At 30.8% G+C, this 11,265-nt stretch overlaps 1 long non-coding RNA gene across 17 annotated transcripts; it reads left to right on the top strand.

Moving 5' to 3' along the window:
• The first annotated feature begins 3,027 nt into the window (after positions 1 to 3,027).
• On the top strand, positions 3,028 to 10,193 carry LOC114266710 (uncharacterized). 17 transcript variants are annotated; one of them, XR_014337624.1, is made up of 8 exons: positions 3,028 to 3,459; positions 4,229 to 4,301; positions 6,169 to 6,212; positions 6,953 to 7,021; positions 7,452 to 7,495; positions 7,582 to 7,625; positions 8,543 to 8,593; positions 8,925 to 9,217. It is a non-coding gene; the product is annotated as an uncharacterized LOC114266710 (long non-coding RNA). The 17 variants fall into 17 exon arrangements; XR_014337629.1 differs by lacking the exon at positions 4,229 to 4,301 and adding an exon at positions 9,655 to 10,193 and having other exon boundaries at positions 3,032 to 3,459; positions 8,925 to 9,009; XR_014337627.1 differs by lacking the exon at positions 4,229 to 4,301 and having other exon boundaries at positions 3,033 to 3,459; positions 8,925 to 9,009; positions 9,176 to 9,217.
• Positions 10,194 to 11,265: the final 1,072 nt, after the last annotated feature.

The following is an 11,265-nucleotide window of genomic DNA, read 5'->3' as shown; positions in this document are numbered from 1 at the left end:
ATCATACATATATATATATATATATATATATACGTCCATAATCATATATAAAAATAAAAATAAAAGATTAATTTAACTCCTATCTATATTGGTTAAATTTGAAACATTAGCTAAAACGTCAAAAATTAATACAAAAAATCAACCCATTCTTTTCTCAACCCACAAAAAATAAACCCATCCAACACAAAAAATGTATGCTTCTTTTCTTCTTCCAATTGCCAATTTTTTTATTAAAAAAACCCTCTGTTTCGTTATGTAAAATTAGAATTCTCTACTCAGAAAGACTCACTTAAGTCTTCGTTCCAATGATTTTATCAATCAAAAGCTTTTCAAAACCATAGAAAATCAACACCCATTTCCCATTAAAGAATCAAACCCATTGGATGATGTTTCCACTATAGATGTGGCAGATACATAAATAATTTCTATGTATAAACATCAGATGTAGATGTTTATCCACACCCCTAGGACTATAGATGTTGGAAAAATAATTTTATAAACATTAAAAATAATTTCCCACAATTGGATGTGGCAGATACATAAAACCATGTGAGAAATCAAACATTTCAAATTAATTTTATAAATACATATCAGATTGGGATCAAAATGCATATAAATAAGGCAGAACTCAATGGATACAAATGAAAGCACAATCAAAGAATTGGATTAAATCACAGTACACAGCAAAGGTCCAATAATTCAAACCTTGGGGACATAATTCATCTCCAGAACATTCCTTCCCTAAATGAAAGAATTGGATTAAATTCAGATTCAATTCTCTCTCAAACTATCAAATGTATATGGTATTACACATACGTATCAGACACATGAATTGAACTGAATAAACAATAGGATACCTTGAGTTCGGCCTAAAGTTCTTCACATTCATGACCTGTAGCAATTGGCATAACATCTGCAACTGTCTTCTTCTCCTTCAGAATAATATCTGCAATCCATCAACAACTAAATGATATTTCGAATCCTTACTCCTATTTTTTCATCAAATTCAATTGAAATCTTGGTTAAAAACTTAATTTGATAGGAGTACTCCAATCCTTACTATTTTTTTTTCAGCAAATCTTTTTGAAAAATTCCAAACTCCAATCCTTAATTTGATGGGAGTACTCCAATTATATTAAATTTACTGTGATATTAATTATAATATTAGTTTGATTATGTATGTCTTATGTAATATTTGATTATGACTCAATTTTTTTTTACGTACAACATTAAAAGAATTCAATTATGACATTTATAATGATTAATTTTATAAATATCATAATTTACATATAGTACATATATTTAAAAAATGGGGGAATTACTTAACAGTGAAACAGAAAAAAAAAAATACAAACAAAATAAATAAAAAAATAAAACACTTCAACACATAGGGATGCAAGTCTCATTTGTGTATTTTTTTTTCCCCCCTATTACACTATTAAGAAATTAAAAAAAAAAAAAAAAAAAAACACTTCAACACATATTTTTAAAAAAGTAAAACAAAACAAAATAAATAAAACACTCAATCAGTGAGCCAAACAGTGTCTCATTCCTACCCTAAAACCCATCCCTCAATTACAGGGTTTCTGTCAAAATCTAATCCTTTTCTCTGTTCAGTACGTGCATCATCTCCATCACCCTCCTTACTGTCTCAATGACTACTATCATAATAAGGGACCTGGGGAGCATGTTGTGCCATGTGAGATTCACTGAGACTTATAAGTATATTTTGATGGTTTGAATCAAATATAATGGCCTTGTTTGGTTTAATCAGAACCATGTTCAACATCAAACATTTCAAACATATGAAACATATCAAACCCATTACATACATCTATATATATCAAACATTGTTTAATCAGATTAACCATATATCAAACATTGTTTAATCAGATTAAACATTTCAAACATATCAAACCCACCATATCAAACATTTCAAACATATCAAACCCATATCAACATCATCTATATTTTTAATCAAATTAACCATATCAAACATTTCAAACCCATTACATATATGATACACACAAATACATACATGTTCAACATCAAACATTTCAAACATATGAAACATATCAAACCCATTACATACAAATTGTTTAATCAGATTACATATATCAGATTACAAACAAATTGTTTAATCAAATTACAAACCCATTACATACAAATTGTTTAATCAGATTACAAACCCATTAATCAGATTACATATCATCAAACCCATTAAATATATCAGATTAAACATTGTTTAATCAGATTAAACATTTCAAACATATCAAACCCATTTCAAACCCATTACATATATGATATATATAATACAAAAATACATACATGTTCAATATAAATCATCAAACCCATTTCAAACCCATTTCATAAATCAAACCCATTTCATAAATCAAAATTATGTTCAACATCAAACATTTCAAATTAACCATATCAGATTAACCATATCAAACATTTCAAACCCAAACATTTTAGATTAACCATGTTCAACATTTCAAACTCTGTATATATATGTATACATATATATACATCCAAAATGCAAATTATATATATTATACACACAAATACATACATATTGGCTTGAGAGAGAGAGAGAGAGAGAGAGGGGTAACCGGGGACAGTGACGGTGATGCTCTGGCCGGGGACAGACTTCGGTCCGGTTCCGACAGTGACGAACCCCTGTTGACGGCAGAGAGAAGATGAAGACAGGAAAGCACGGCAAGGGTTGGATTGGGTTTCGACAGGGAAGCACGGGAATGGCTCCAATGGAGGTAGAGAGAGAGAGAGAGAGTGAGTGTTCAAAATTTGAAAACACAAAGAGGAGAGCCGTATCTGTGAGAGAGAGAGGGTGTGTGTTGAGAGAGTGTGTGTTGAAAGAGATGAGAGGGAGATGTTTTGACCCTTAGATTAAATGAATCCAATGGTCAAAATTTGGACAACGGGACAAATGTCCCATCTGATTTGAAAAACAGAGCTCCCTTATTATATAGATTTTTGGTTTCCATTTGAGTCAAATAGAATAAATCTATATAATAAGGGAGAAGAGTTTTTAAAAATGTCCTATGTGGCAAGAAATTGTCATAGAGATACATTTATGACCAACGGTTCAGATCAATCTTAATCAAAATCTAAGGGCCAAAATCAAAATCTAGCATAGTCAGCCTCTTTGGATTCCTCCTAACGAGTACCAAACACACTTCCCTATCTCTCTCTCACAGTCGTCCTCCTCTCTCTCTCTTCTCTCTGGTTTTCAAATTTTGATCTCTTCTCTCTGGTTCTCTCTCTCTCTCTCTCTCTCTCTCTCTCTCTCTCTCTCCTACCCACTCTCCGTTCTTGGTTTTATGGCAACTTGGTTGAGATTTGAGTGCACTGTTTGATCAAATACAAGGTAGCGCAACCAGCGAGAAAGAGATCGGTATCACTCATGAGATTCGAGGGCACTGTTTGATCAAATGCAAGGTAGATCTGTGTTTCTCGGTTCAAATTTTTTATGTGTGTCTCTTTGTATGATTGGGTCTCTAAAATATTTAACAATTAGGGTCTGAAATATTTTCACTATGTCCTGAAAATGATAAATGATTAGGTCTCTGAAATATTTTTGTATGATTGGGTCTCTTTGTATGCCTCCAAATTTTTATGATTGGGTCTCTCTGTATGATTGTGTCTCAAAATTAATAAATGATTGGGTCTCTTTGATGCCTCAAAATTTTTATGTGATTTGTTTCTCATTTGAGTTTGATTGTGTTTCTCATTTATATTGCCTCAATTAAAATCTGTCTCTTTACCCCTCTATGTTTTGTGTGTGTCTTCATGCATACACTATGTTTGGTAAAATGCCTCAATTAAAATAGTGAGTGAATTTATAACATTACACGCTAAAATGTTTTGTGTCCGCTGAATATATAAAATGTATTATGTTTTTCCTTCTAATGTCCGCTGATCTGAGCCATGGTTGATTGCTAAACCCTTCTCCCTTTCACTCAATTTATAACATTACCCGCTAAAATGTCCCAAGGTTAAAATGCCTCTCTTTTTAATGCTAGCTGCTTATATAATTCTACATTTTTGTTGTTAAAATAGTGAGTGAATTTATTATAGCAGGCCAAGGAAGGTTTAGCAAAATAGAGGTATATTCAAATTGGTGATACAAACCGTGGGAGTTGGATGTTATTTTTAATCTTTAATGGAGTTTGTTTACTTATAATTTCTAATCTTTGGAATGACATAGGCCTGAGATTGAGGCATATTACTTGGAATTAATCTTCTCCTGTCCAATCTTGGGATTAATCTAGACAAGGATGGTAAGTACAGGAAAACAAGTCTTTTCATTTTTAATCTCAGGCGGCAAACAAGTGTTTTCATTTGGTGATTGTTGGGAGTATGTGTTGAAAATTTAAACCAAAAAGAAAATGTGCATGATGAGGATTGAAAAAAGAAAAGAAAAAGGAAGATATACATAGATAAATCTCTTTTTCTTTTCTTTTTTTTGGTGAACACACAGACTAATCTTAGTAACAAAATGCCTTTCTTAAGACAATATACATTGGTAAATTTTGAATTACTTTGGAAATAACTTTGTGCTAAGTTTTGGAATCCCCCATTGTCAAAATAAAAATTGATGTCTAATTGTCTTTTAAATTGGTTTTTCAGGATTTATAAATTTACATTTTATTTAAGAGAAAACTAAAGTTGTAGGTTCTTTTTTCCTCTCTATTTCTGTCTTCTCTTTTTTAACCTCTTGAAATATGAGGACAACAAAATCGTGGTGTAGAGTTTTTGTTATCCCATTGTTCTTCTTACCTGGTTTAGTTAGTAAAGGAAAACAAGTGTTTTCATTTTTTGTCAAGTACATAATAAAGGTCGTAAAACTAGACAAGGAAATATGTGAAGAAAGTGAGTTGGACTGTGTGTGATGGCATTGGTTTGAAATATGTGAACAATTGATGTCAAGTACATAAGAAAGTGAGTTGGACAATTCGAAAGTTTATTACATACTATGTGACATTGATTTGAAAATACTGAACATTAGACATTTTTGCTTTAATCCATCTAATCTAACTTTATTATTATTTTGCAAATTTAATTTTTATTTTTTTTAATTTCAGGTATCGATATTAGAATGGCTATTGAACGACTTTCAAATCCTTTTAACTTTGGCCAATTTTTAGGGTAGCAATTTCATTTTTAAAATTGTCTTAGTTAATGTAATTGATGGCTTCTTACAAAAGTACAAAATAAAGAAGAACTAATCTTGGGATTAATCTTCTCCTATCCAATTTTATTACGGGTATACACTATCATCCCAACATTAATCTTGGGACAAAATGTTTGGAGCTATTGGGATTAATCCCAACATCAATTTTATAGCAACTGTCATCCTAACATTAATCTCAAAATGTTGTCATTGGGGTTTGAAGTAGTATTTTCATGTCATAGAGAAGAGATATTATATAAATTTTTCTTTCTTCTTCACAATGTTTTATTGATTTTGCAATGTTTGTTTTAATGATAGAAGAGTTTTCTTTTTCAATGATCTATTGTTTGATTGTTTTACCTGTTTTAATGATAGAGGTTTATTTATTTTCTATTTTTTAATTAAGGTGTGAATTGTTTTACCTGTTTTAAGATATTATATAAATTTTTCTTTCCTTTCATTTGCCTGAGATGAAAGATTTAAAACTTCCATTGCCTCTTTCTCTCTCTCTGATGCTTCTAATTTTATTTTTCGAGTTGTAGGCCCCTATTTGGGTACTCTCTCTCTCTCTCTCTCTCTCTCTCTCTCATGCTTTTGTGGTTTTGTGGATATGTTATGATTTGGTAAACAATTTCATCAATATTTTAACAATATCAATTCATGAGCGGTTCTCTTTTTCCCTTAAAATGAATTGTTTCTTCACTACATAGCCGTGGTGTGTCAATCTCTTAAACAATTTCGGTGTTCAAACAGTGCACAATATCAATATCAATATCAATATTGTGGCCTAATTTTTACTTTTTTTTTGTTTTTTTGTGGAATCCAAATTTTGTTTTTTGTTGTGGCAGTGCGTTGGCTGCTTCCCATGAGCAAACAAAATGGATCCAAAAGGGTTGGTTCATATTTTGCTTATGGGAGGATTGAATAGTTGGAGCTATTTGAATATTTTATTTTTTTGTTTTTGTTTTTTGCAGCTGCTGTCCATAGCATTTTAATGCACCATGTTAACCCATTAAAGGTATAGTCTTTAATAGGATGCTTGGCTTCCATTGGGAATAAAATTGTTCAATCTATTTTTAGTTTACGAATTTTTTTTTAATTTAATATTGTCATTTCTAAGTTACTGAAAATGATAAATGATAAAATCTCTGAAATATTTTTCTAAAATGGGTCTCCAGAATGCCTTAAAATTTTTATTTGGATTTTCGTTGGGTGTCTAAATTTTATGTGATTTGTTTCTCATTTGGGTTTGATTGTGTTTCTCATTTATATTTTGTGATTTGTTTCTCATTTATATTGCCTCAATTAAAATCTGTCTCTTTACCGTTCTATATTTTATGTGTGTCTTCATGCATACACCATGTTCGGTAAAATGCCTCAATGAAAATAGTTTAATTTTTAATGCTAGCTGCTTATATAATTCTACTTTTTTGTTGTTAAAATAGTGAGTGAATTTAAATTGGTGATAAGGTTTAGCAAAAATAGAGGTATATTCAAATTGGTGATACAAACAGTGGGAGTTGGATGTTATTTTTAATAATAAACAGTGGCAAATTTTGGACAAGGGATGATGGAGCTTGCTTACTTATATTTTCTAATCTTTGGAATGACATAGGCCTGAGATTGAAACTTTCTAATCTTATATTTACTTATTAAGATCATTTGAAACTTTCATTTGCCTGAGATTAAAAATTTAAAACTTCCACTGCCTCTTTCTCTCTCTCTCTGATGCTTTTAATTTTATTTTTCGAGTTGTAGGCCCCCAAAGTCCATCAAGGACCAAGGTTGAGAGCTGCAAGTTTTCTCTTTTCCAACAACTCTTTTCCAGTAAGTCTTTCCTTTATTCCCATTCTTAGTATTGTTAAATTAAGTTCCATTTGGATATTCTCTCTCTCTCTCTCTCTCTCTCTCTCTCTCATGCTTTTGTGTTTTTGTGGGTATGCTATGCTTTCTTTCATGTCTTGGGTTCTGTCAATTGATTTGGTAAACAATTTCATCAATATTTTAACAATGCCTTCATCAATTGATGAGCAGTTCTCTTTTTCCCTTAAAATGAGTTGTTTCTTCACTTCATCAATTGATGAGCAGTTCACTTTTTCCCTTAAAATGAGTTGTTTCTTCACTACATAACCGTGGTGTGTCAACCTCTTAAGCAATTTCGGTGTCCAAATAGTGCACAATATCAATATCAATATTGTGGCCTAATTTTTACTTCTATTTTTTTTTTTATTCCAAATTTTGTTTTTTGTTGTGGCAGTGCGTTGGCTGCTTCCCATGAGCAAACCAAATGGATCCAAAAGGGTTGGTTCATATTTTGGTTATGTGGGAGGATTTGAATTGTTGGAGCTATTTGAATATTTTTTTTTTTTTTTTTTGTTTTTTTGCAGCTACTATCCATAGCATTTCAATGCACCATGTTAACCCATTAAAGGTATCCTAATTCTTTAATAGGATACTTGGCTTTCATTGGGAATAAAATTGTTCAATTTGTTTTTAGCTTACAATTTTTTTTTTTTAAATTTAACATTGTCATTTCTGAGTTACTAAAAATGATAAATGATAAAAGCATATGTACTCATTTCTTATTGCAGAACATTTGTTATGTCATATGGTTGCTTGGTCTAATTATTAGTTCCCTATTATTTGTCATATGTCATTTTAGCTACCATTTAGCAGGTTTGTTTATGTAGTGTTGATTGAATTTTTTTTCTTCAATTTCTTTATGGATAACTGAAAGAGGAGTGCAGAGAAGTGGGGCATAATTGTTTGTTTCTTTATGATTTTGATTTCATACGATTTGCGATTTGATTCAGTGAGTAATCAATACGAACAGGTTGTATAAATCACAAATAGCCATGAATCGTAGGTGAATCGGTGAACCAAATCGGTGAATCGTGAAGTGAATCGATTCGATTCGCTAAAATCGATGTTTGACTTTCCTTTTTAGTTTTTTATTGTTGGAAAAGGGTTCACATAACCTTTTTAAGGTCTTTAGGATTACTATATGCCATCTTTTGACTTTCTCCCTCCCTCTTTTGTTAGTTTTTCACATCTCTTTATCCCCTTAACATTATATCCGTAAGTCAGTGGAGTTTTGTTAGTTTTATTTATAGATTTATTTATTTTTGTTGTTGTTGTTGTTATATATAAAATTAAGATGAATCTTCTTTTTGAATTTTGCAAACCCTTCAGCTCCTTCATCTATGTTGGACACACACACCTTTTATTGTTGTAGTTTTTTGTCTTTTATTTTTTTACTTTTTATTTTATCAGGGAATTAGTTGTAGAGAAATTATCAATTCATGTAAGGCTGATGTTTTTATTCTTAATGCTTTGTACATGTGATAGAGGCATCAGAATTTGGTGAGGAGAATAGTTCTAAAGGCTCCATCAATAGAGGTAATCAAGATTCCATCCCTTTTTTTGCTTCTATTTTTTATTTTTTGTACATTCATGATGTTATAAGTTGATGATTTAATCTTTTACTTGATTTCCATAGTTCAAAGACCAACTTCCTTATGTCACTTGGAATAAATTACAACCTATTTCCTATTATTTTAATTAAATTTATTGTTATTCATTCCATTCTAAGGATTTCAGTATAGTTTGCAATAATTGAAGTTCAAAATAATTAGTTTTACCACTATAATTTCTGCTACTACAATGTTCACCAAATGCTTGATAAATTGTTTCTCGATTTGATGTGTTTGATGTGTTTATTAATTCACAGTGAATGGAAGGTGAGGGGGAGATTAATCAAATGATCAAACTTTTGATTGAGGAAAAAGTTCTCATTTGCTAAACTTTTGACTGGGGTGAGGAAAAAGTTTCCCTTTGCTTGACTGTGTTGAGTTTATGAATTTATCTATTTTTTGGATAATATTCTCTTTGCTACTTATTTTTATTATTATTTATTGTTTTTGGGAAAGACCAAAAAAATTGGCAGTTTTTTTGTTTTTTGTTTGCATTATTTCTAAATAGGTTGAATGCTCTCAATTGGATCTCAGTTGTGAGTTTATGAAATCTTTCTTTTGAGATTGTGGTTTGAAGATTTTTGAAACGGGTACTCCTTCCATTGTGGTGCCAAAGATATCCATGAAGGTCATCAAAGAAAGAGCGGGTGCATAAATATTTGCTACATAGATTAAAAAATAGAGATGGTGTGTGTGTGTGTGGGTGTGGGATGAGGGAGAGTAGAGATAGAGGGAGGCAAAAAGTGGAGATAAATGAATAAAATGGTTTGAGACAAATTGCATGTTGAAAAGTTATCTACCTATGTGCTGAATTCCATGTCTCCAAAAGATTGACATTCTCAATTTTAGGAATTAAATATATTTGCTGAATCATTAGTGCTTGATGATGAAAGGAGGCATTTATAAACATTAGTGCTTGATAATGTGTTTAAGAGCTAAAATCTAATAATGTGTTTAGAACTTTCAATTAGTGCTTGATGTTTTCAGATTGATGTAATCCATAGACATATATGCTTGATTAGAGGGTTAGCTGATTGCTCAAAGAGAGGTGGTTTTGTTGATTAAGGTTTAGTTTCTTCTATTTTTTTTTGTTTGTTGATTTTTACTTTCTATTTTTCTCTTTCTTTGTAATTAGCAAGAGAGAAGTGTAATATGAAGAGTCTGAGACTTAAGCTTAGGAAAGTGAAATGAGTGTTGTAACTAACTAATACTACTAAGACTTTAGTGTAATATGTTCATGACATTGCTAATCATACATTTTATTTAACTAATTGATACATTTTTCTTGCTACATTTTGGGTTTTGATACACTTTAATTTTGCACAATGGGGGTAAGTAGCAATGCACGATTTTTCTTTCCATGCCTTCTCTTTTTAGACATTACCTTTCAATAGTTGACATGAGAGATGGTTTGTTAATATTGCAATCACTAAGATTATATTCTTTTTAAATTTTAGCCGAAATTCAAATGTGACCAACCTCTTCAATTAGAACAAGAAAGATTGATAGCTTGGGTAAGTATAACAGTAATGGTATAAGAAAGAAACAATTTTTCTGTGAAATTATTTTATGAATAAATTTTTCATGTACTACATAAAAGTTGGACAGGAGAAGGTTAATCCCAACATTATTTCCACCGTGCCTTTAGGCACGGGCATACACTAGTACATAAATAAATAAGAAAATGCTATAAGTCCCAAATTTTCTACCGAATAAATGACCAAATGTCTCACATGGGTGTGTTGTAGACTCCACACCTATATGAGACATTTGGTCATTTATGTGATAAAAAATTTGGTATCTCTAACATTTTTCAAATAAATAAGCAAGATTAAGACTTGTTTGACCCGGTTCAAGTTGTATCTAAGAGGGGACAAACTAGATATTTTGTGGAGTTTTCCAACTATCTTTAAAGAAAAAGACACACAATAAGGTTATCAAGTGAAACAACTTGATTTATATCTAGCCATAAGAAAGCATCAAACTTCTATTGCATAAATTGATCACTGGTTGAAAACTACATTTTGGTGTCTAATGATGAAATATCCAAATAATTTCTATGGCTTTCATCTTCTTCTTCTTTTCTTTTTATTTTAAATATTATTATAACTAGGGATGTAAATTTCTCAGTTTGGAGGATAAGATTTTGAGAGCTAATGGAAATGTAATTATGAGTTCCTATAATTTCACTGTTTGAAACAGATAAGAATAATAATGTGATTATTGAATCGATAGAGCGACTGTGACTCTTTTGTTGCAACCTTATAACTTACTAATCTCCTAACAATTCATTGTGCGGCCAAAAAAAAAAAAAAAAACTCATACAAAAAGAGAGATTTGCTTAAACTAGAAGGACCTTTAAAGAAGTGGGATTATTGTACATTGTTTGCATTAAGTTTGAATTTGTTTTCTAACATCAAATTTTGGAAGAAAACAACAATAATTGGTGAACAACTATGACTGAAAGTAATCACTAAATTTCTGTTTGTCTTAAAATAATTTAGTTACTATGTTTGAATTTTTCTAACATCTAATTCCCTCACTCCCTCATGGAAATTTCATGTTCTTGGAGAAATGTTTGCCATTCAAATGAAAAAA

This window comes from Camellia sinensis, chromosome 8 (assembly GCF_055761805.1).
Source record: "Camellia sinensis isolate YWXY chromosome 8, ASM5576180v1, whole genome shotgun sequence".
Lineage (NCBI taxonomy): Eukaryota > Viridiplantae > Streptophyta > Magnoliopsida > Ericales > Theaceae > Camellia > Camellia sinensis.
This window is presented reverse-complemented; position numbering and strand designations above follow the sequence as displayed.